The sequence below is a fragment of the Carassius auratus genome, chromosome 24 (assembly GCF_003368295.1).
Source record: "Carassius auratus strain Wakin chromosome 24, ASM336829v1, whole genome shotgun sequence".
Lineage (NCBI taxonomy): Eukaryota > Metazoa > Chordata > Actinopteri > Cypriniformes > Cyprinidae > Carassius > Carassius auratus.
The window spans coordinates 13,269,253-13,296,324 of record NC_039266.1 but is presented as its reverse complement, the minus strand read 5'-3'; the positions used below and the strand labels follow the sequence as shown (position 1 = coordinate 13,296,324).

General features: G+C 37.9%; 1 protein-coding gene across 5 annotated transcripts in view; it reads right to left on the bottom strand.

The window, feature by feature from the left end:
• Positions 1-27,072, bottom strand: part of LOC113042339 (sickle tail protein-like) — a 132,892-nt gene that overhangs the window by 64,533 nt on the left and 41,287 nt on the right. The window contains exon 1 of one of the 5 annotated variants that reach the window (XM_026201125.1): positions 13,883-14,095. The exons of the other annotated variants lie outside the window; for them this stretch is intronic. The gene's annotated coding sequence lies outside the window, so the exon portion shown is untranslated. Of the gene's footprint in view, positions 1-13,882; positions 14,096-27,072 lie in introns of those variants that run through there. 5 annotated transcript variants of the gene reach the window in all.

Genomic DNA, 27,072 nt, shown 5'->3' with positions numbered 1-27,072 from the left:
GAAGACAAGGATTTCTCGACAGAAAACCCACAAATATTTCAGACGACGTACATTCACGAGCACAGTGTTTAAATATATATAAGCTTTATTTATTGAATGAACAATTGTATGATATATTGTAACTGTAATCAGTTACATCGGTTGACCACTAGAGACTACAGACTTTGCTGGAGTGAAGGAGAGCAGATGTTTTTTTTTTCCTTCTTAAAGTTTACAACCTCCAGACCTTTACACATACACACACTTTTACAAGCGTCTGTAAAACAGGTGTGGAGTAGAGAAAGTGTGTAACCAGTTCCCGCATATGTGCAGGCGAGTGACCGGATTTATTTAAAAAGAGCTTCCGACTGTAAATACAGGACTTTGCGATGCTGTAATGGGGCCACAATGCAGCCTGGTAACATTTTTGCCTCTCACAGGAAGAGTTCAGCTTTCGGCCTCCAGTATCTGTTTACAGAGGATGGGATCTTTTGATCTGCAAGCAGTAGAGCAGAACGGGATAACAGTGTCAGAGTTCAGTCTGCTCAACGCTTGCCTTTCATTATCAGATTATGGTCCTATTCATCCACTGTACTGTAGTGCCCTTATTTGTATAAGGCCAAACATCCTGACCTAGTGCTCTAGAAAGTGTACTAGGAATAGAAAATCTAGTCTGTCTGTCGATTTATCTATCTATTTATCTGATGTGTATTTATTGGCCTATTCTAAAGCCATGATTGGATGGTGTTAAGTAAAGCAATAAAGAACTGTGTGTTGTGTTTTAAGTGTTTTATGAAATTAGAAACTGAGTCAAAGGCCGAGAATCGGTGTATGGTTTTGCAGATTTTGTTTTTGTGTTTGAGTGTCAAGCTTTAGAAATTGTATGACAAGTAGCTACAGATTTTGTGTGTAAGCAGTTGATGAAAAACTGTAATGGTTTTTTTGTTCTGAATGATCATTTCTATTTGTCATACTGTGTCATTTCAGGGTTTTCTTTGCGTATTACAAGATATTTGTATTTGCGAGTTACCGCGCAGTTGGCCAGGAATGACCCTTCTCCTTAATAAAGTGAATAAAGAAGCTTTCGGCCGTGTGTTTGTCTCTGTGTCAACGGTCGCCCTGCCAACAGAGGGGCTTGCGGCACCCTGAAGAGAGGAGATGAGGGAACCGCCTGTGAACAGCTGCTCACACACACATACACACACACACACACCAGCCCTAGCTGTGAGAATTGCATCTTGATTATATTTGGCACAATGAACTCATGTATCATTCTGCACACAGCTGGAGAACAGACATCCAAAGGTGTGTGTGTGAGAGAGAGATAGAGAAACAGAAAAAGAAAAAGAGATGGGAGAAATGAAGAAGATAAAGAGGGAAGTGCTACGTCATGGTATATTGTATAGTACAGCACGCAGCAAGCCATGCTGTCTGTTGAGATTTAACAGGAGTCGCTCCTGGCAGGAATACAGCTGTTTGTCTGACCAGAGATATAGACCACAAGGTACTGGATATAGTCTGTTAAACACAGACACACACACACCGTTCTTGTCTCAGTCCAGATATTTCATTCTGTTCATGGGCTTTGCCAAATTAGAATTTAAGGTTTAATATAACACTGCTGAGATGGCTTTATTAAAATGTGATTAGAATCCACTCGCTGCTCTAAAGCGAGATAAGCACCTTCAAATGTCAGCGCTCTTATTCAGACATGACTGAACTCCACAACTCACTTCCTTCATTCTGTCTCTGTCCCATTAAAATTAAACTGGCACTGTCCCGCATGGTCAAATCTTGATTTTTAGGTAAATAGGTATATTCTAGGGGTTTCAGAAGCTGCTTTATGCACTATAGTCTATGGATTTTCACTATAGAATGACTTAAAATTAACCATTTAACTATTATTCTTATAAATATTACTTAAATACAAGCTAATGATCAGTTAAGGCACGTACTAATAAATAACTAACTTTAACTATTAGTCAAATGAAGTCATATGACATGAGTTACATGAATTAATATTTAAAAACTGACACCAAAGTGTTAATTAATACATTAACCAACAAATATAGTCAAGGTAATACACACACGACTTAATTTCACTCATGTCACAGTTAAGGTTAGGTCTTGATTAGCGCATGCCTTAACTAATATTTAATTTAAGTATTAGTACGCACTTATTCATGTACTGTTATTGTAAAGTGTTACAATATTAATAATAATAATAGAGAAATGGATTTTTAAGAAGTAAAAGATTTATATTTATAGTATTTAGCTGTTTGAACATTCTTGTTGTTTTTCATCCTTCCTGGCGCTTTACAACCCTTGGTCTCTATGTAATTTAGTTGTGAGTAAAAAAGCAGTGTGAACATTCTTCAGAACATCTAATTTTGTGATCCACAGAAGTCAGAAAGTCATGGTCATGAATCGTGGGGTGAGTAAATGAGGACTGTCACACATTCATCACACAGCTCTTTTCTAGAGAAACTGAAAGAAAAATTCAAAGGGACACAAGATTATAAAATTTAACTGCTATTGCACCATGATACAATATAGTAGAGTGGTAAGCCATCAAGGGGCAGACTATATAGTGCAGAGACTCATTAAAACCCACAAATTCACACTGTTATTCATCTCATGAGTCACAAATCAAGATTTTAATATGACACCAACATCTAGCCAAGAGAAAACATCTCAAAGTCTCCATTTCAGTTCCTCACTGTGTGAACACAATGTCTTTCTAGCCTAACCCCCTACTGATCCCACACAGAACCGTACCACAGACCTAACAGCAATGGGAAAGAAATTGTATGGTTACAAAAATTCGTAATATGTTTTTTTTTTTTTTTGCCCATTGCACATCTACATTAATGGTTATTTTATTGATACATCTCCGCCGCCCTCTAGTGTCTTGGTTGAAAACATGCACATACATCTGGCAAAGTGATTTCTTTAGCCATCACATCAGAATTTCTCCCAGCTTTGCAGACATCCATTAACTATCGAACTACCTCATAAACTGTTGAATAACACAGTGGATGAGCAGTTTAAAAACTAAAACTGCATCTATTTCACAGCATTAATCGTAAAAAAAGAAAACTGATCATTGCAAAATTAGAGTTACGTTCCAGCCAGAGGCAGAGCAGACTGGGAAAAACTGGTTTAGGGTAAAAAAAAAACAAAAAACATAACATTACAGAAAAAGGAAGTGAATGATACAAAGTGGAGAAAGCTGTGAGGTTAAAAAGATGGGATGCAAGAAGGATGGAGGGCAAAAAAACAGAAGAACGATGAGCGTGAAGATATAAAAAAAAAGTAATTTCTGTAATGGATGAAGGCTGCAGCAAATGATCTGATTTGCTGTCTATGACATCATCTATGCTAGGCCGCCTCCCAGTTGGACGATGTCATCAGCACTGAGGCATGTCAGTGCTGTAATGCAGCAGGACCCCAGCTACACACACACACACACACACATTCAAGAGCACAAGGCTAAGACAGTTTGTGTAACACAAAAGCATTGGAGGGCAGTCAAGGTTTGCACGAATTAAGTCAAACTAGTGTGAAAGAATGACCAAGCTCTACAGGCTCAAGATCACTGTCCCCAATCCTGATTCCTTTCCTCTTTAACCCTGATCCAGTTTCTCACAATCCAGATTAAGTGTCCCGAAAGTCACAGGCAGAGAGCACTAAAGCAGATGCACATCATCCCTTAATGCCCATGTGATGCAAATCTGATTAACACAAATGTCAACACATCATCACAAGGTTAAGAGTTACAAAACACACATTTACTAGCATGATTTTGTTTATGACATCTAACAGAAGCTTCACAGAAAGAGATCTGATCAACTCCAAATACTAGATGTTCTGAATGGTGATTGTAAAATGCAATAAAATCAAGAATCTGTGATTTGTTCATTCTATTTAACTTTTATTTAATTGACAAAAGTACAAAGAAAAGATTTTCAAAGCTTTCACTGACCAATACATGCAATAAATGTATTTTGTAAATATGAGCAAATTAAGATTTTGATGGCTGCAACACACTCCAAAAGAAGTTGAGACAAGTTTATCGCATTTTACAAAACGTCCCAAATTCTCTGGAATTGGGGTTGTGGTATATACAATCAGCAATATTTTCAAACAAACAGAAGTTTTTGAGCACTGACAATCCTCTCCAGCCGAACTCAAGAATCAGTTTGACTCATGTATGAATTATTCCCAAGAACAGTGTTGTGAAACAGATCTGAACTGAACCCAGAACTGGATTTTATCTTTCACAATACTGTTCGGAAGTCTGGGTTTAGTATAATTTTTAGTGGTTATGAATTCGGTCCAAAAATAAATGAATGAATTAATAATTGTACAATATTATATCAATTTAGAATCACTTTTCTATCTGTAAATTTATAAAAAATGCAACTTAATTCATGTGAAGGCAAAGCTGTATTTTCAGCAGCCATTACTCCATCTGATCCTTTATAAATCTTTCTAATGCTGATTTCCTGTTCAAAAAACATTTCTTATTATTATCAATGTTGAAACAATTGTGCTGCTTGATAATTTTTGTGGAAACAATCAACATTCTTTGAAGATTCAAGTTCAATTGAAATGCATTTATTTAAAACAGAGACCTTTTGTAGCTTTTAATATAATTTTACTCTAGTTTTTGATCAATTTAATGCATCCATTTCATTTGTTTCCATTTCAAAAAGAAACAAACTTTTGAATAGCAGTGTGTATCTGAATGATTTAGTGGGAAATACTACTTCCAGAGCTTGTTTTTGGATATGTATGTCTGTGTTCATGGGGTGTGTGCTCCCAAAATTCTGTGATCCATTGGGTGTGTAATGAATGCCATAAGCCTGATGTCACTTAATGAAGAATCATCTCAGTCCTACTAAGAAGAACAGTTTGAGTCTAAAGTCTGTAGACACACGCTTACAATCAAACACACAATGTGTGCCATTCTCTGATTATATATGACAGTAAAAAATATTACCCTGCTTCTATTAATCATTTCAAAACAATAGACATTTCATTACTGTACTACATGAGTGGTTTATGCACTGTGACAAGGTCACATTGAATCTTTTTGGAAAATGTGCCAAACTGTTGTTTGTCCACTACTGAGCTAAAAGGCCCAGCTGAATTCTGTGTTTAGAAGAGGAAGACGGGAGGTAAACTTCCATCTGAGGAATGGGGACTATTGGTGGAATGCAGGAAAAACATCTGAGGAACAGGCAGGGAACGGGGTGGACTCGCTATGTGTCCCGTTGCTACTTCCATTGTTGACATTTTCCTGAGGCTTTCCTTCTTCCTTTCATTCAAACCACATTCAGATTATTGTGTGACCTTAAGACTGAAACGTCGGAAAACCTGGGGACTCACCCAGACCCTGAAACAAATTTCACACTGTGCTTCTAATGCTTAATAAATATGCATTAACACACCGAAATAAAATTATGTTTTTGTGAATGCATTAATATGTCTATTTTCTACATAACAAAACGAACGCTGCAAGCACAGTTTTGTTTTCTCTTTAAAGCATCCGTATGCTCCTGTTGATCTGCTCCTTCGTGAATCTCTAAACCATTTGCTTCCAACCATTTCAAACCACTGAAGAAGAGGAATAACAGACAGGTAGGAGGAGAGGTTAAGACGAGTTTCCACTCAGCGCATGCAGCCAGGAAAAGCTCTAAGCATCAAAGTGTCAAATATGACACGTGCAGTGTGTGTAAAAGGATGGGGTGGACAGGGAGAGGTGTGGGAAAGATGTTCTGCCTTATACTGACACTTTTTCCCATCATCCTCCTGTCAGAGTCAAATCACAACACATTTTAAACTCTACCTGAAAATCTGAAGAACAAAAGACAGAAAAAGTAAGTGCTTTTAGAGTCAAGACATACGACACATCGTTTTCCTCATACGTCATAACCACAAAAACTATTTTTTAAATAGATAGCTATGACTCTAGTACTGACTTTTGATTTTTCAATTAATTCAATTAATTAATCTACTGGAATTCTCAACTCCTGTTACAGCCAACACTCTTTAAAATAAAAGGTTAAATCTACAAATGAAAAGGTTTGAAAGTCTGAAACAATAGAAGAATAGTTTTGGGTTCCACAAAGAACAAAAACCTAGATGCTGCAAAGAACAATTGTAAAATTGCCAACAAAGTGAGTATCATATGCACACACAAAAACGTTGTTTTATATGCACGTCAAACACATGCATATCGTACACATGCCAAAATCAGTTTCTGCGTATAAATAGCACGCAAAACACCAAATTGTAAAAAGAAAATTAGAGCTACTGATACGCATTTTCATGAGACCGGCTCGAACTGTTTTTAATGTTGTATGCTGTTATATATCAATACATTAAAATTGTTTAAATGGTAACATTTATTAAAATTGATTTTTCTAAAATATATTACAGTTCCATCTATCTTAAAATTGTACACTATTTTGTCTAAATAAATGAGCATGAACTTACAATAATTAGACTAAATTAGAAAAAATAAAAAAATAAATCAGACGAAAAATTGGTGTAATATGAAACAATATTGTAGCAAAATATCAAGCATCCCTATGTAAATAAACCTAAAGCCTAAACCTATTTCTTTTTCCACTCCATCTAGCTAGACTCACTTATCAGAACGAATCAGAGGATCTGGCACAGAAAGAGAGACCAGAGGTCACGAAGACAGTAAAGATGTTTGGGATCCTTCACTTCAGCATCTGATAGCTGGCCAGATGCATTAATCTATTCCGGCATGTCAAGTTTCACCTAGTTCATTCAGCTGTCTGCAAACATATTTATGACTCAGACACATTCCAGTTGCATGAAAATGAATAATCATGTAACCACAGCCAAATAGGCCTTATGGAAAATCATATCCTTCCTAGCAGCCAGTAAGCCTTTTCCAGTGAAATTGCCCTCGATGCAGACATCAAAAATTCATCTGTTGAATTTAAGACCAATCCGTGCAGCCCAATCCTGTACGTTTGTGCTAACAGCTAATTATAAAGCAGAAAAAGATAAGGCGTCATTAGCATATGGTTAGCGCAGATAAATGAGAGCGGGAAAAAGAACGAGAGACAGAGACAAAGTGAGATGACATAAAAGCGTGAAAAAAGGTCCTGACTGTGAGCAGTTAGAGGGATTTCATCCATTCTTATTAAGATTAGCCAAGTTTAATACCCAAAGACTTACTAAAGACCAAACATAATTAACTACTCAGTACTTAGACTCTCTCTCACACACATGCTCATGTCCAGCTGGGATGAAAAGAGCGCACGGATGATGAATCTGTAATTAAGATGAAAGTATGGACACTCTAAAGGATTATATGATGTACCATAAACCCTCAGAAATTATGGAATAACATACTTTTTTTTTCTCAGTGTTTCCTGAATGATTTCAAGAACTTTTGCTGGTATTTGTTATGTAGGTATTTAAATTACCAATAAAGTATAATATAATATCATATAATATAACATAATAGAAGTGAAGTGAAGTGACATTCAGCCAAGTATGGTGACCCATACTCAGAATTTGTGCTCTGCATTTAACCCATCCGAAATGCACACACACAGAGCAGTGAACACACACAAACACACACACACACACTGTGAGCACACACCCGGAGCAGTGGGCAGCCATTTATGCTGCGGCGCCTGGGGAGCAGTTGGGGGTTCGATGCCTTGCTCAAGGGCACCTAAGTCGTGGTATTGAAGGTGGAGAGAGAGCTGTTTTTGCACTATCCCCACCCACAATTCCGTCCAGCCCGAGACTAGAACTCACAACCCTTCGATTGGAAATCCAACCCTCTAACCATTAGGCCACGACTTCCCCTACAATATAATATAATAGATATCATAACATTTTTGTGGTCTCAATTTTATATATATATATATATATATATATATATATATATATATATATATATATATATATATATATATATATATATATATATATATATATATATATATATATATATATATATATATATATATATATATATATAATATATATATACTTTTATTCAGCACATTAAACTGTTTTAAACAATGTTGAAGAAATATTTCTTGAGCACCAAAGCATCATATTACAATAATTTCTGAAGGATCATGTGACACCGAAAATTGGGGTAATGCTGAAAATTCAGCCTTTCAAAATATATTAAAACAATTTCACAATCTTTCTATTTTTACTGTATTTTTAATCAATTAAATGCAGCTTTGTTGTACATACAAGACTTTAAAAATTAAAGCATCTTACTGACCCCAAACATTTGAATGGAAGTTTACTGTATTTTTGGACTAGATTGGACATTTAATGGAGAACATGAGCATTGCTAGCTTACGGTGTCGTCAAATGTGTGGTTTTCCCATGAAATTGGGCTACTTTTATACTGCCTGCCAAGATTTGTTTTTTACTCTGTGGGTTGAAGCGAAATTCCACACCAAACAGGAACGCGATTTTGACCCTGGAAGGAGGTTTGGAGCCCCCATAATAGTCATTTATTTATTTATTTAAATTTTTTTATGTGTAATGTGTTAATCTAATTGAGACTTGTTATAGCACTTGCACATCATTGCTAGTAGACATGTAGACATCATTGTATGTAGACCCTGCAACCCTTGATAAACCATGATGTTAGTGTGTTGTGGGTGGCTTGCTAGGTGGTTGCACAAGTGAAAAAGTCCCATCCAAGTACGATATACTAGCCAGTAGACATGGTTTGAGTCACTCCTTTAAAATAAATCTATAGGATTTCTCTGTAATTCCATCATTTGGCAGGCCAAATTCCTGTCCAGTAGCATAAAAGTTATAGCACACCTCTAATTCAGCGAGATACGTGTTTAGAGGCATCATTCATGTCTTTAGCACAAACCGTGCAGGATGAGTTATGCACCAAAGTCTAAGTCAAATCTGTCTTGGACTGCAGTGATATCCGCCTCTGGTCTGGCGTCAGAGAAATAACCGCTGCCTTTCTTTCAGGCTTGGTGCCATTTGCAGGTGATCTGCTCAGCGGTTCCCATGGCAATGGGGTGCCTGTGGGTTACAGACTGATCTGAGGAAAATATTACAGGCGTCCCTATGCATTACTACCTGTGGGGATGTGATCGGTGCAGAGACAAGGTCACATGGCTGATTCTTTGAGTCTCAGAAGTCTATGCTTTGATGCTTTGAAGAAAATGCTGACTCTATATTTCAGTTTGTTAAGTCAGGTGGTTTCAAACTTTTTAATGCATGATATTATAAAGACAATTTTATTTTACGGTTATAGAAATTCCATATATATATATTTTTTTTAATTCAACATGCAGTTTAAAATTTGTATTACATTATATTTTATTTTTACTTGCAAAATACTTTTTTTTTTCTCAGATTTTCCACAACCAGATCAGACTCACATTTATTTTTCCAATAATGACCACCCATCTGGACATTATTCTCATTTGGACAGAGCGAGCTAACGAGCAACTGCAGTAGTTTATATTTATGTAAGCTATTACACAGAACCAATAAGCAGATACGTAACCACAGTCTGCCAGAATCTGCCTTTAAACTATTGATATTCCATGTCGCAACAGGGAATTGCATTTAACTTTATGGGATAATCAGTCTCACAGCAAGGCATGCAGGCAAACCATGGAAGGCTGATGTAAGATCACCAGTCTGGGCCCTGCATTCAGATCATAAAAGACCAAAAACAAAGGCCATCCATTCATCCAACATTCCGTCTTTATATGGTAAACCATAAAAAAGAACCTTCAGAAGCTCTACACGGGCCAAGCAAGCCAGCAGGTCAGGCTTATGTAAGTTGTGGGAAGCCTCATTCCTCACCAAGCCATGAGGTAACAGCAGTGGTGAGCTGTCACTTTCCCGCCTTCCTCAAGCAAGAGAAAGATAAATAGTAAAAGAGAAAGCAGAACTGAAAACCTAAGTATGACTTTTTTAACATAGGTTCATTGGGAAAAATGCCTCTACCTACATTTTGGCAAAAACCCAGACATATAGCCTACCTAAACATACAGTACATACAGCTAACTGCAGTTTCCAGCTAAAATGACCACAAGTGGAAGATTTATTTTGTGCACTACCTTATACAATGCTGCTCATTTCTGAACTTGTTCAGTACTTTGGTGTTAAACTGCCTACTTAATAAGCAGAAACAACTGAAAGTTGGCCATTTTTAGGTTGACTCTCCAGAAGAGAGTAAACAGTGGCACAGCATTGCTGTTTGTTTGAGAATTCTGACCTGCCCAGCATAGCAACAGATCAACCAATAGTGTGAGCTTTGAGTGAGGCTACTGTTTGTACAGCCAATGGGGAGTGTTTGGAAAACCTGTGTGAAAACAATTAGCATTTTTGCAATTTTGTTTTGAGGCAGTGGTGCCAAAGAAAATTACACTCTTCAGCTTCAAGATCAGAAACTAAAAAAGTTTTCTTAAGCAAAAATTATTAATAAGAAATGAGGGGAAAGATGACTTTACAGTTTCTAACCAAGGGAGTGTCATATGTAAATAGTTTCCTTTTCAAAGTGGTACTTGAATTAGCCTCTTCTATAAATTCTGCAAATGCTTCAGTTACACTTACATGCATTTGTTGAAGTCTAAACACTTGCAGCGTTTGGATCAAAGAGAAAAGGATTTGTCTTTTAACTGCGAGGCTAGATAGAAGTACTTTCCCATTTTGAAAGAGAGCAGGATAAGATAAGTGTCGAAGAACCTTTGAGGAAGTTGGTTAAATGAGGGCGATTCAATTAGCGATTAGTTCCTATCTCTCAGCCAGGCTTGTATAAAAGGGGCATGTGCTCTCAGACAGGATTAATATTTAATGGAGAACTGATGGATGAAGACTCCTCTGAGATGGTGCTACAGGTGTAGTTGTTCAGAGCTCAAGAACAGAGGAAACACACTGATACTGTGTGCTGAATCGAAGAGCAAAAGTGTAAGGAAAATAAACACTCTGCTGAGAGTAAAAGGTTAAATCCATCTCAATTGGGGCAGCTGTTTCATCTGGCTTTCGCAAATCGTTCTGTGATATTTGCTATGACATCACTGTTTTGCCTCTTATTTTCTCATTCTCGAAGAATGAATGTTCTGCAGGAAAATTTGGGTGGGAACACAGTGAGAGGCATTTCTGGAAAGGACTGGACAATGTAGGATAAAATGGCTCTGTCACACAAGATTTTGTTATGTGTTTTAGTCGGTGTAACGGCAGCTAACATACAGTATATTGCAGTTCATATCAGCCAATAGTGTTAGCATCGTTACAGCATATATCATGTCATTTGTTTCCGTTTCTGACAGCCTGTACGACACAAATTTTACACAAAAAAAGTTGGCAAAATCCACCAGTTCTGTCTGGTTGGCCACTAGGCAGCTTATTTGAGTCTGGATGCATACGTTTTTATCAGTCCATAAAAGTTTACCAGGCTGCTACAATAGCTCCATTCACATCCAAGTTGTTAATTTAATTTCTGTGAAAAATTGGAGGACTGCAGAAAAACGTTTCCATCCCATGTGTTCAAGACAACAAAACCAAGGAAATGAAGGCAAAATATTTAGTCACACTGCTTTTTCTAATGAGCATCTAGGAATATATTAATGTTTTACTATATAAAACATTCATCCACTTCAAGTGAGCACATATAGGTTTTCTATGCACATTTTAACCACATTCTATTTTGTATTTTCTATGCAATATCCCCAAATTTACATAAAATTATATGGATTTTAATACAGCTATTTAGTGCTTCCTTGCAAAAAGACAGCTGCATCAGTGTTTGCATATTCTTATGCATATTCTTATGATATCAGACCCATAGAAATCACATTAAAAGCACAATTTCATGTTGATCAAACAACTGGACATGTGCTGCAGTTCTTGGCCAGGATATGCAGCATTCTGATAGTCTGGCTTGTAAGACTCACATGACACATTTAGTGTTCTGCGCCTCAGGCTCCAGACTCACAACACTATTGAAAAGACAAGCTTAAAAAGTCAGCTAGATATAGACCAGCATCATGCAAACATAAATCTGTGTCTAAAATGGTCTGCTGAGCAGGGAACTTCAAATAAAAGCCTCTGATAGGACAACACACTATTCCCCTTGTGGACCCACTAATAATACGTTTTGTCATTAAAATACCTGGAGAGTTTAGCATGGTAACATACATGGCAATGTTAATGTGTTTGGTCTTCGCCAAAGTAGATCTTGCTACTGCCAATACATCCACAGACATGCTGTTGCACGCATGTAAAAAATTCTGCTGCTGCGCATATAACATGTAATAACCCCTGTGTATAAAATACATACAATTACCCCATAACAGATCTAAACAGGTGGAGCTGGGGAAGGTGGAGGGTTTCTGAAGTGTTACAGCAAGCACTAGCCAAGTATTTGAATGTTGAGCAGCAAGCTCATTGGCAGCGGTTACAAAAGGAACCAATCAGCTGCACCATTTGAATAATAATGTGATTATATAAGACTGAGTTAGAACCAGAATCAACCTGCACCATCTAGTTGTCGTTTCATGACAGAACTTTGTATTTATACCACTTAAGAACAAAATAGCTAGGGTGGAAAATACTACATTAAATGACCAGCTAGTGAAATGAGCACAATAACTTGAATATTTACTGGCTGAGCACTTGCTTTAGCAGGCTGTCTACAGGGATAAGAATAAGTAACATCCTCTGCCCAACTGTTAAGAGTCTATTACACTGGCCTCATTCCCTGGCTCCTGAATCCTGAGAAACTCACACATGCTCAAACACAGGTCCAGAAGCTTCCGCATCATAAAATTGAGGTTCCAACTATCAGCACAACTGAATTATATTCAAATTTATATCCAGCATCTCTGGACAAACAACCTTGAGAGAAAAGCTTTGATATTCCTTCCAGACACGCATGGGATGCGGCCCAAAACCTCCAGATGCAAATCTACTTAAACAGCATGGAGGGAGAAACTCGGAAAAGTTGTCACTACCCAGAGGAATTCTGGCTGCCGCCATAACTCTGAAACCAATGAGTTCAGATTTCTCTTGATTATAAATAAAGTCAACGGCATCCAAGTAATTCGCAACTGACAGGCATGGAATGGGATCTCATGAGATGATCGTTAAACATGTTTACAAATCTATGGCAAGAAGAGTAAATAATCAAGAAGGCCGATGGTAGGTTACAATGGAATTGCAATAGGGTGATAAGAGGGAATTCTCAACGGGAATGCACTGTCACAAATAATATGTTTGCATATTTGTGTGCATGCTGTAAAACCACAGTTCTGTGGTTGCGCAATGATAGATAGACTTCTCAATCAGAGATTAGTACTTTTCAAGCAAACACAAAAACTGCAACATCGCCATGCATCAAAACGTAATTTTCCTTTCTGAAAGAGAAAGAACTGAACGCAGAAAGTTTCACATCTAAACAGTTTTATTAGGTACAAGAATGTTTTACAAGTCGATTTGACCATGATGACCAACGACCGTGATGCATGTCAAATATTTCCCAAAATATTTCATAGACCCTCACTATGCACAATTGCCTCCATATCCTCCCCTTATATACAATAATAAAATATGAGAAGCATTGTAGACTGCCAACCGGAATGAATAAACACAGGGGGAGGAAGACTATAAACTTGCTGAATTGTAAATGTAATGGATACGGCACTAAGGACGCAGAGGTCTGGCTGTGGAGTCGGAATTTGTGTTTTAATTAAGCTCTAAACATGTCTCAATAAAAGTTATGGGGAAAAAAAGGATTTAATGTGCTACAGAGGAGACGTGGAACTGAACGATGCTTCTAATATCCCTTTACAGTTCTTTAAGTATGAGGAAAGAGAAATAGAGAGCTTGTGCTACTCACCCTATTTGCCCTGTCCAGGAGCATACATCCAAACAACAACCGAAGCGTGAACAAGGGAGCACGAGAGATTGAGACCCACTCCGCCTGCTGCTGCGGCAGGGAAAGTTTTTTCCTCGCTGCAGGGCTGCTCCTGTTCTCCAAACCCTCCAATCTCTCTCTCTCTTGCTGACACTTCCTGTGCTGTCCCTTTACACCAACTCAAATCACTCCCCCAGACTCGGCCAAGGAGCATTGTTTAGACAGGACGTGTTGTGTGAGCGTGTGTGTGTGTTTTCGATTGTGTATCGCGATGAATGCGGTTTTTGTAACTCTCTTGGCACTCCCTCCAGCCTGGATCACCTCATTGCGAGAAGAAAAAGAGGGGAATGGAGAACTTAGAGAAGAAAAGAAAAGGAGATGTGTGACAGAGAGAAAGAAAGAGCCACTGATGAAGAGTGAAGTGAGAGAGAGAGAATCCCTTAAGCTAAAGCAAAACATGTGGAGGACTTCCTGCTACGGAGCCCCCTGCGACACAAACTAGAGGGCCGCATGTTCTGTGTGCGCGTCTGTGAATTTAGAGCTTCCTCTCAAAATCCCTCAGCTTGCTGTTAGAATCAGAGCCAGGTTTCAGTCTTCGGTGAGGTCTTAAGTGAGCGCAACAAAACATCTCCAAAACACACAACAGATCTGTCCCAGAACCAAGCGAGCTTTGCATACTGACTACATAGACAGCTGTCTTCTAAGACAGCATCTTAACTGTTGTGGAACATCATAACTGAGCAATTTGGATTGCTTTACATAGGTGGCATAGGAAATAGTTTGGGATGTTAGCATGTTTTTTGTAATTTATCCAATTACACAAATTAAATTACACAAATGAATTAATTTATTGAAAACTTTTTTTGTTACTTTACAAAATACATTTCTTAATACATTTAATGATTTCTATCAATAGTTTAATGAATGTGAGTTTGTTTCAATGTTTTCAGGGATTGCTTTTATTGTGGAAGATTCATGTGTTGCATGACACTTTAGGCATAAAACACAAATTTAGGATAAAATAATAAATTTCTAATGACACTGAACTATTTCTATCAACATTTTACGGTTCTTTATGAATTTGAGGTTGTTGCAATGCATTGTGGGATTGCAACGGTGCTTTAGGGTTTTGCCTAAAACGAGCTTAGGATGCAGCATAATACAGCATAAGATAGCAAGCCTTCATGTTGAGAGCTCCTTTAAAAGTTATGGAACAGAGCACTGGAGTGTTTATGTGTGTATGTGCAAGTATGAGGGTGTGTGTTCAACTCAGACAAACTAAAAGAGGGGAGGAGTGAAGAGGGAATGAAAGGCGGATGGTAAATAGTGGAAAAGACATAACTGTACTTGGTTATCTGCAAAACTTAAAACACTCAGCAGATGTTTAAACACTCGGCCGGTCAGCCCTGCCCCCAAACACTCATGCACATATTAAAAGAAAACACACACACACACACACACACACACACACACACAAACACTCAGGCCCGGACACAAAGTCATGTGGATGTCAAGAGATGCTTGTATATGGCACACTCGTGTGCTTCTGCAAATACAACACACACACAATGAGAAGAGTGTGCTCACAGCTACAGTAAATAATAAAATAAAATAGAAATATTCCATATGCAAGCAAATATTTAAATAAATGAATAATAAAATGTTCATACTGTACTTTTAGTGTATAGCATAAAGAGGTGCTAAATTCTGTTATTTAAACCCAATCACTCATCAACCCATCTGAACACAAACACACACACATACACACACACACACACACACACAACATATAAACACTTTATCCCTTTCTACAGGTCCTCTCTGTCCAGTAATACAGAACATGCCCGCTAAAACAGAATAATCCAATCTATTCTCACTATATAAGATAAATAATGGTGTGTCATGAAAAATGAATATGCTATGGGGGTTAGAATTGCAAACTGTCAGCAAAAGGGCTTAGTTGAATCAGTATCTGCTGACAAAAACAAACCTGTAAACATACACAGATGACAACAGCTATTTTACCTCTCACTCTCTCACACACACCTTCCTACACATCATCATTCAAAAAAACACACAACACACTACAGAGAACTCACCTAAAAACACTATAGACCCAGCTAACTTGGGAAAATATTTGCTTTGTGGCTGGAGGGTGTCGCTGTGGTAGTCAAGAACAAGCACGAGAAAAGCTGAGAGCAAACAGACAGAGGGCTGTCTATTGCACACGATATGTTTAATTCTTTGTATTCTGTCGGAGATCTGACAGCCCTGTGGGTCCGTCGGTTTAGGAACGCAATATGTATGCAGATGAATTCTTCTGAACTTACAGTCAGTACTTGTATTGTAGTCTATATAAAGTGTTAAATGAAAGTGGTTAGTGTTGAAATAAAAGGCTCTAGATTTAAATCCCTGTTCTAATAATGAAGAAAGAAACTATTAGAGCAATTGTTTTCTGTCTAATCCTAAACTGTGCGACTGGATAAAAGTGTGATTAAATAAAAGAAAAAAAGCAATATATATATATATTAAAATATATTTTTTAATAAAGTATAATTATATACAAGTATGTATTTCTATATAATATAACTTTTTTATTATTATTTCTTTAATATTTAATTTTAACTATTCAAATATAAAAAAATAGCTTGTTTGCTTAATGCCTTTTATACATGGGGGGAGGGGGGTGTAAAAATGACTGCATACTGTATCTTATTAGCACACATTTCTGTAATAATGACAAAGTTTATTTCAACTTCTGACCCCAACAGAACAGCCAAAGTTAATTAGAGGTGCATATCTGTGTGTGCAAATGAGTGAGTCGGCACACAACATTGCGAAACATGATGAAAGAGAAAGTGATAAAGGAAAAGGGTTGAGTAAAATTAAGTTTATTTAATATACAGCCATCCTTTAAATCAATGAAACTTTCCAGACACCCGAGGAAATGGAGGAGAACCAATCTGTGATGTCAGGAAATGAGGGCTGTTTCAAACTTACACTAAATGCTATGTTAAAACACTTACATCTAATTCACATGGACATGAATTCAGATGAACTGCAGCGATTATTTCCAGCATTCCCAGCCACTGAGCGTGCTCTAAAATATCACTTTACAACAGGCTACAAAAGTTTAAGAGCTGACAGGAAAAGAGAAACAAAAAACACAGACAATGACAGCTTTTCATATGAGGGGATCGGATCGGCGGCCCAGGAAGGCCTTCAGATTAACTAGAACTCTGCAATTTCGAGTTTTTCCTTTAATTATGCTCAACATTCCATGATCCTCTGTCTCTACATGAGCCTGAAGGAATTCAGAGTCAGATGAGACGAGATGATTGGTCTGGCTGTCTGACTGATGATATCATAATGGCTGAACTCATTCTATTTCCTGAGTCTGATTATGGGGACGTTTATCAAATTCTAATATGCAGAGAGGCAGTTACTGACAAGAATACCTAAAATGAGAAACTAACATCTCTCTACTCTGCACACACACTAGACAATAGTAGGCATGAAGGAGCTATAATTATAACATTAACATTAACATTTACATTTGGTCATTTAGCAGACGCTTTTACCCAAAGCGACTTACAAATTAGGAAAATGGTAATCAACAAAATATGCAAAAACAGCAATGATATGCAGTAATGTAATTTATAATCTACTTATAATGATATATACATGTACATTTACACACATCACATAATAGCCATTCTATTTTTTTATTTTCAATTATTCTGTATGTGTGTGAGTGTGTAAGTGGAAAGGAGAAATAAACAGATTCTCATGGCTACTTAAATGGAATACCGTCGTGGTTAACGCTCTTTGCACATAATATTTCCACATTTATTTTGACACTGAAAAAAGAGTGAAGATAGGAGAATAAGAATTAGAATAAGAAAAATATGAGAAGTAGTGAAGAAAGATAGAGATGACACTACCATTCAAAGTTTTTATGCTTTCAAAACTAGCTTGGAAGTGTCTTTAGCATCTGCTATTAGCTGGTGTGCAAAGCATGAGCAAAACACACACACACACACACACACACACACACACAGCATGACCAAAACACACTCTCTCTCTCACACACACACAAACACACATACACACACAGCATGACCAAAACACACACACTCTTTCTCTCTCTCTCTCTCTCTCTCTCTCTCACACACACACACACACACACGAAGAGTCAAACTCGGTCAGCAAAACAATATCTGTCTCAACAAGTAAAGATTGCTCATCCGATCACCCAAACACACATTTTTCAGTACCTTTTATGGAGACAGTTGTTGATGATTCAGTCCGGCTCGATAGATGTTGGAGAGCTTTAGATGAGCACATGCTGATTTATAACAGCATGAATCTACACGCTGTCTCACGTCGTATATCAGCTTTGTTCTTCAGTAAATCAAAGTGTAGAGCAACTACGACCAGACAAATCACCCTCAGACCAGCCATGAAACTCATCACCCAAACAACATCAGGTACCATCTTAAAACCATTCATCATCATTATACAGATTGTACTGACGCCGCATCATCTTCAGCCCAGCCGAGTCCAACAGGTGTTTGTCAGCACAGCCCTTATAAATATGAAGTGGACTTAATTGTACTGAATGTGTACATGCGGTGTACTTTGAATCTTAAAAGTATATTTTTTAAGTTAAGTTGTTACAAACCTATATGTTTTTTTATATATATATATTTTAAATAATGTAACCAAGCAGTTGCAGATAGTCAATGCCTTCAATAGTATTTTTTTTTCAATACTATTTGGCAGTCAGTGGCTCCCAGCAACTGTTTGTTCATTCATTTATGGGTGAACTATCCCTGTGCTTAAAGAAAGAACACTTTCAAGATCTATCTATCTATTAAGTCTGTGCTATGATGCAGCCATATCACCCTGCAGTCAAAGACTGGTTGCCCACTGAAGCTAAGCAGGGCTGAGCCTGGTCAGTACCTGGATGGGAGAAATCCTGGGAAAACTAGGTTGCTGTTGGAAGAGGCATTGGTGAGGCCAGCAGGGGGTGCTCATCCTGTGGTTTGTGTGGGTACTAGCCCCAGAGTAGTGATGGGGACACTACACTGTAAAAAGCACAGTCCTTTGGATGAGTCGTTAAACCGAGGTCCTGACTCTCTGTGATCATTAAAAATACCAGGATGTCCTTCGTAAAGATTAGGGGGTGTAACCCCGGCATCCTGGCCATATTTCCCCATTGGCCTCTGACCATCCCCATACACTGATTGGCTTCATCACTCTGTCTCCTCTCCACCAGTAAGCTGATGCGTGGTGGGTGTTCTGGTGCAATATGGCTGCCATCGCATCATCCAGGTGGATGCTGCACACTGATGGTGGTTGATGAGATTCCCCCCTTTCATTTAAAAGGGTTTTGAGTTCCCAGAAAAGTTCTATATAACTGTAACAAATTATTATAATGTGAATTTAGATATGAAAATAAGAAACTTAGTCCACCTGTGACTGCAGGAGTTGTTGTGATTTGTTGTGATATGAACTTGGGTTCTCCAACTCTGGAGAACAACCGTCCTGCACACTTTATTTTAAACCCTGTTTTAACACAACTGTCTGTAATTATGAAGTATCCCTAAACACCTTGGTTAGCTGGTTCAGGTGTGTTTGATTGGGGTTGGAGCTAAAATCAAGGAACCAGGTTATGTGTCTAACAGCATGGTAAGCCAGCAAACTGAGTGGGTAGCTTGCGAAATGTAAACTACTGTAGCTTAAAAAAAAGCTGACAAACACTGAAAATGAATTTAAAACATTTACAATCAAGTGATGTATAAAGTTCTTTCCCCCAGTGGAATCGCTTTGGAACTGAATCCTAATCAAACTCACTGTGTTGATTATGACACTTACTATACCCCTTCAACCGTGACTAAATTAAACTGAAGTTGACTGCTGTATTAACCAATCAGCATCCAGAAAGTGAAATATAGGGCTTTTGTCACAACTTAATAATTACTATTATTATAATTACCAGGACTATAAGTCTCACTTTTTTCATAGTTTGGCTGGTCCTGCGACTTATAGTCAGGTGCGACTTATTTATCAAAATTAATTTGACATGAACCGGGAGAAATGAACCAAGAGAAATGAACCAAGAGAAAACATTACAATCTACAGCCGCAAGAAAGCGCTCTATGTTGCTCAGTGCTGCTGTAGTCTACACTGAAGACATAGAGCGCCCTCTCGCGGCTGTAGACGGTAATGTTTTCTCTTGGTTCTTGGTTATAAATAAATACGACTTATAGTGCGACTTATATATGTTTTTTTCCTCATCATGACGTATTTTTGGACTGCTGCGACTTATACTCAGGTACGACTTATAGTCCGAAAAATACGGTAACTCTTTCCCCGCCACTGACAGAATTTTCCGTCTTTCTGTGTTTTCACTCTTATAGGGTAGGGGGTGCTGTTACACATCTTCTGAAAGGGTACTGAATGTCTGGATCAAAACGCAGTGAAGAAGAAGCATAAACAAGTTATCGCATATGTAAGCATATGCACATGCAAAATAACGCAATCATTAAAAAAAACATAAATAAAAAAAATTACAAAAACTAACAGGACTGTGCAAACTTCGGGGTGTTGATAGAAGCGATATACTATTTTTATTTTATTTTTTGCTTAGCCACTGTGACGAAAGGGGCGTGGTCGAGAGTCAGTGAGTGGAGTGGTGGAGTTAGTGAGAATCTGTGACACCTGCACCACCCACTGGTCTCGAGTCCCACGGAGGAGCTCCGAAAAGATAAAAGGAGGAGTGTCAAAAGTGTTGGATGATAGAGGACCAGGCCTGGATTTTATTTAGTTTTAGTTCTGTTCGTACACGACAGTCGTCCACAAGGGGCTGTCGCGCTGTTTTGTGATTATTTTGTTATTAAAGTTTTATTTAAATGTTCGCCGGTTCCCGCCTCCTTCTTCCCAATGAACTGTGTTACACCCACATTTAAGTTTTGATCAATGTATGAATCTCGGATAAAACACTTTTTTATGCTGGTGGGAAAAGAGCTAAAGAGTAATTTATTAGGGAAAAAAAGGGACTGGGACACAACAGAGACCAGATTCAAACCTCAATCTCCCAAATGAGCACCAGTGCTCAATGTATCTGGTGCATAACAGCTACATCTCCAACACGAGCATTATTTCAGGTTAGATTAGCTGCAGTATAATTGAACAGATCTGTTTTGTTAAACTCAAATGAAATTCATAAACTTTTCCATGGCTGTTGAAATTCACTGCATGTCTACAGCGCTCTGCCTCTCACCTTTAAAGCCTTCCCTTTTTCTCACTCCATTTCCTTTTGTTTCTATTTCACCGGCCTCTCTATACCAGGTGCTTGTCTAGCCATTAAATGGCACGTCAGAAAGGAGCGAAGAGAAAAGAAAGACGAAAAGAAAGAGTGTGTGCACACAACCCACACTCAGTGCCAACATTTCAGGAAATCCCTTCATCTTTTCATCCTTGCTTAACCACTCTCTTCTTGAAACAAGTAGTCTCTTTAGGACACAGCATTCATTAGGTGTGTGTGTGTGTGTCTCTAACCCTCTTGGCTGACCCTAATAAGCAACCACACACAGCTTGCTGAATAGACTTCAAACAGAGACGCTACTTTAATCAGCACTGAGAAAACCAGCTCACAACCTGTTCAGAAAGAAGAGGGCAAGAAAAAGCGAGGGATAGAAGGATAGAAAGCGATAAAAGGAGGTGGAGATAACTAGAGAGATTGACAAACAAGAAAAAATGGCAACCTCAAACAAAATAGAGTTAGCAAGTAGGCGAAAAGCAAAGGCAAAGACAGAAGAAACAGCAACAGAACAAAAAGAAGATGACAAGCAGTGAAGAAACAGTCCATCCACTGCACCAGATTACGATTAAAAGTTACAATTTTCTGTCAGTACTGCATGTGTGGGCCTCAAACCTGTCAGAGCTCATAGTCTCATAAGGGCTCTGTGGAAACTAGGGCAAAGAACACCAGATCTCCAATTAAGTTGCTGCAAACTCGAGAAGAAGTGACTTTATGAGAGATTATTTGATTATTCATAAGAAGTTGCTTGGTGACTTGGCTCTAATGCATTAGAGCTACACTTAAACAAATGTCATTGCATTGGATACAATTTATCAAACCAAATGACATTTATTATTTTCAAGCCAATCATTTATACATTTCAGTGTGGCTTACATTTGTTTTTTTTACTTTTTTAACAACCAGGCAAAAACTGGATATTTATTTTGGCCAAATAATATAGAATATCTGGGATTTATAAGTTATCAGCCATACAATGACAAAAATCTTGGTCAATTTAACCTGCATTTTAAATAGTGATGCAACAGAAGAACTTTCACAGGAATTCCACCACTGTGTTACTTTAAGTAGAGTCACAGCTGGGAGCTACAGACTGGATTCCCATCCAGGAATAGCCACAATGGAAAGAAGGAACAATTTTAGACTAATCCCAGTGAAAACAAAGATTAAATAACTTCTTGTTGATGGTCTAGTCTTTCTCTAGCATGCTCTGTAAATTAGTTTCAGTCCATAAAATGCAATTGTTCTTAATATATTTCTTGGGGTAAGACTATAACATTATATAAATAATAAGAAAATCCTAAAATACTGCTAAAATAACACTGTGAATTATAGTGTTTGAAATAATTAGCCCCCATTAAAAACAGACAAAAACGTGTGTCTGGGCTGAAAAGAAGTTAACCCACACAATTTGTTTATCCAAACCAATTGCTTTTGAAGAAACATGATGAAAAATTGGTAGAGAGGTTGGTAGTTCATCCAAAATGGAAAATTTTGTCATTTACTCACTCAAATTGTCATTCGAAAACCTGTATAGCTTTCTTGTTTCTGTGGAACACAAAAGTACTTTTTGTGCTTTTTCGTACAATGAAAGTTGGATGGGAACTGGAGCTGTCAAGGTCCAAAAAAGACAAAAAAAAAAAAGCAGCAGAAAAATTATATATGAGGAACAGACTGAAACTGTGTTACTTTTAGTTTCACACAAGAAAGAATGACATGATGGTGAATATATTTGAGGGTGAACTATCCCGTCAACACAACTTTCAGTGCATTCAAGAGCACTTTCCCCTGCTGGACTCAAACATCTTCAAAAGCTTTATCAACCACTTAGACAAACTCCCAGAGGTCTCTATCTAATGAATGAGAATTTAAACACAGTTGCCCACGTTTTTATTGATTTCTGCTTAAGAGAGTTATCTCTGATTGATGCCTTAGGCACATTTGGACACTCATGAAGAGGCACTTAACAAAAACTGTGACCACATATCTGTTAGCGTGTATGTCAGCCATGAAGTGCAAAGTTCTGCTGTAACAACAACCCTCAGTGCATAACGTCTGCATTCTTCACGAGTGATGAGCCTATAGGGCATGAATTCAGCTCAGAGGAATATACACAGTAACAACAACAAAACCAGGTGTGTTAAAGGGAGGTCTTCTCCTCCCCCTCTGTCTTCAGCTCTGTTTCTGACTCACATCACCCAGGACACTTTGTGACATCTAAACCATGTAGAGCTACACCATGAATCAACACAAGCGAGCTCAAATGTCAATATACTTGTGCAAACACACTCAACTTGTTGGTTCTTGCCTAGTTAGTAACCTAATTCAAAGTTTGTCTAAGGTGGGCATTGCTGAAAGGGTCTCTCATCCTTTTATTTATTGCTCTCAAGTTTTGAGATCAAAGCGAAGCATAACAATTCAGATTTTTTGAAAACAAGCTTCTTGGTTGATTGCCCGACCAATAAGGGGCCAGTTCACCAAAAAATGGCAATGTTTATATCATATGTTAATCCTTCTAAACTAGTTATTTTCCATGCAAAGCATAAGCAAACATTCTGAAACATCTCCTTTTATGTTCCACAGAATAAAGAAAGTCATACAGTTAATGACCTAATTCAAAGTTTGATTAAGGTGGGCACTGTTGAAAGGGTCTCTCCCTTCCTTTTAATTCCAGATTTCAAAGATCTCAGGTTCTAGTTACTGGCGACTTTGTCCTGTAAGCCATTTTTTTGTGCAGCCGCAGTGGCGATTAAGCAGCCTATGAGCTCAGCAGAAAGGATTCTGGAAAATTCCTGAAGTAAGGAAAAGTATCTAAGTGCTACTCCCTCTCCTGACATTAACTCTCCCTGAATGCTTTAAGAGCCTAGAATATCTCACAACGCAGAATGATAAACCTTTCCTTTATTCCCTCCCTCCCCTTTTCGATCCTTCCTGCCAAACGGTGAACAATTACCAGATTCCATTTGCCATTAAGTTAAAGCACTCAGGCACTTTTCATTAGCTGAGCTGGCCGGTGACCTGTGGATCAACTTCTGCCCACACGAATTCAGGTTTTCACAAACAGAGCACTCCATCAGTCTGAAGGAATAATGCTCTGCTGGTTCGAGATTAATGGAGTGGCTTCCAAGCACAAAATACCTCATTTAAAAGAGTAATTTGGTTACAATAAATCTAGGATGAGCAAATAGTGTCCATGCTTTCTGTCTTCTGGCGAGGTTGCCTGACAATTTTGTACCAGATCACCAAAAAATATATATACTTTTAATCCTATATTCACCCTAATGTTGTTCCGAACATATATGACTGACTTTCTACCATGGAGCACAAAACAAGATGTTTTAAAGAATGTTCATGCTGCACTTTTTTGATTAAACGATTTTGCTAAACATCTCCTTTATCCACAGAATAAAGAAAGTCAGAGAGGATTTTTGAATGACATGTAGGTAAGAACAGAATTTTCATTTTTAGGTGGATTGTCTAAAAATGCTAAACTGTTATTGATCTGAAAGGCTCTTCGGGAACTTGCTGATACAGTGAGTTCTGTTAGAGTGCCCTGTCTTCAGTTTGGGCCGTTCTGGATTAAGAGTGTCTCACTTTTCAATCAGAGAGGATTGAGGGTTAATGAGCAGTGCTCATGAGTCTAATCCCACTCGTACTGTAATTCTCTTCATAGTGCTTCCACTGGCTTCAGTCTCCATTGCAAGGTATTAGATCCTGCTCTAGATTACAAAAACTCATCCGTGTCTGACACTTTCACCAAAAATCATGGGATTATGTTCATGAAAGGAAGTTTATCCTGAAATCAAAATTCTGTCATTACTCACTCTCATGTCTTTTCAAACCTGCATGACTGACTTTCTTCTGTAGAGCACAAAATATGTTCTATACAGTGAAAACATACTCTAAAGTTCAAATGTTTGGGGTCAGTAAGATTTTTTATGTTTTTGAAACCAAGGTTGCATTTTCAGTATCACATGATCCTTCAGAAATCACTTTAATACGCTGCTCGAGAAACATTTCTGTAGCTGTAATCCATTGCTTTATTTTTTTTCAAGATTAATTTACAGAAATTTTTTTTAAAGAAGAGTATTTATTTGGAATGAATGAATTTGTAAGATTTTAAACATCTTTATGATCAGTGATCATATTATTTACAAAAAGTGCTTTCGTAGAAGGTCACTTTACTGTCACTTTTTTTTTTTATCAGTAACTTCTATACAGTCTTTTAAAATTCATAAGATAGCTTTGCGTGATGAACAGACTGAATTTTAAGTCAATAAATTAGTTAGATTTATCATCTGATGAAAGAAATGCAGTGAGCATTCTTTGACATGTCTCATTTGTGTTCCAAAAAAATAAAGTTATGCTGAAACAAAATGAACCATAAACCGATGACAGAAAATGACTAAACATCTCAGTGAACACTTTCACTTTCTCTTGATCTGAGTACTGCAATACAAATAAAAAAGCCAAATTAAATGTCAAACTGCATTATTTTGGTGTCCACTCTTAAAAATAAAGGTGCTTCATGATGCCATAGAATAACTTTTTTTGTCTAAATGCTTCCATAAAGGAACCTTTAACATCTGAAGAACCTTTCTTTTGCACAAAAGGTTCTTTGTGGCGAAAGAAGGTTCTTCAGATTATAAAAAGGTAAGAAAGAGATGCTTCTTAAAGAACCTTTGACTGAATGGTTTTCTATAGTATCGCTGTGAAGAACCTTTTAAGCACCTTTATTTTTAAGAGTGTACTGTTCTAGCTATCCCATAAACCCCTAGTGAAATGTTTCTCATATCAGCAGATCACAGACTGATATGTTAATCACATCAATCCGGGTGATCACTCATAGTCTAGGCATGGAAAATCCAAACAGCAGAAGCTGAGTACAGACCAGCTCAGGATAAACTTAGTTGAAATGAGGAGACTGTTTCGTCTCCCTCCCTCCCTCTCTGTTCTCTTTCTTTCCCATAACCTCTGTCTGGCTGAGCCATGAGTAAGCAAGACCACCCAACCATGAAGTTTACTGACTGCGATACAGTTCTTTGTCCTGCTGCACCTGCTTGTGATAAACTTTCAAAGAGTGCTAACAGTAGATTAAACAAAAGACTGAACCATTTTACCTGCAGATAAACAGAAGAAAGCCGCCTGCTGATAAGCAAATCTCTCCCTTATCACCCTATCTGCCAGACATAAAACGGGCAAAGAAGAAAAGAAAAAAGAGAATGTATTTGTTTTCCAGATGTTTCTGTGAAAGCACATTTAGGTAGTAAATATTAATATCACATCACAGGTGATGATATTCTTGCGCTTGGATCTGTGAGGTTCTTTAAAGTGTTGTATTTATGTAACAGTATAACTTACATATAGTGTCATTACAGACAGGTGGGTGTACTTCTGCTTTTTAGGACACTTTACTCTTCAGTGGCAACCAGATTTCTATGTTTAAATACTAATGTATGTGTGGCGAGTGGGGCGGGGCCGAGAGGCGTGGGAACGAGGAGTGAGGCCAGGTGTAGTGATTGGAGATGAGCTACACCTGAGCCCCACCGCTAGTATCGAGTCCCACGTAGGAGATGGAAGGATATAAAACGGGAGCGACGACCGTGAAGGACGAGAGAGGACCAGGCCTGGGACATTACTTTATGTGTTTGCTTTTAGTTTATGCGCGTCAGTCGCCGTGAGGGGCTGACGCGCTGTTTTGTGTTTATTTTTGGATATTAAAATGAGTTTTGATTGTGCGCCGGTTCCCGCCTCCTTCTTCCCGATGAATATGGAGATTTGTTTATTACAGTATGCATAGCATTTATTTAGAAATGGAAACTTGAATTATGGGGAAATGCACTCT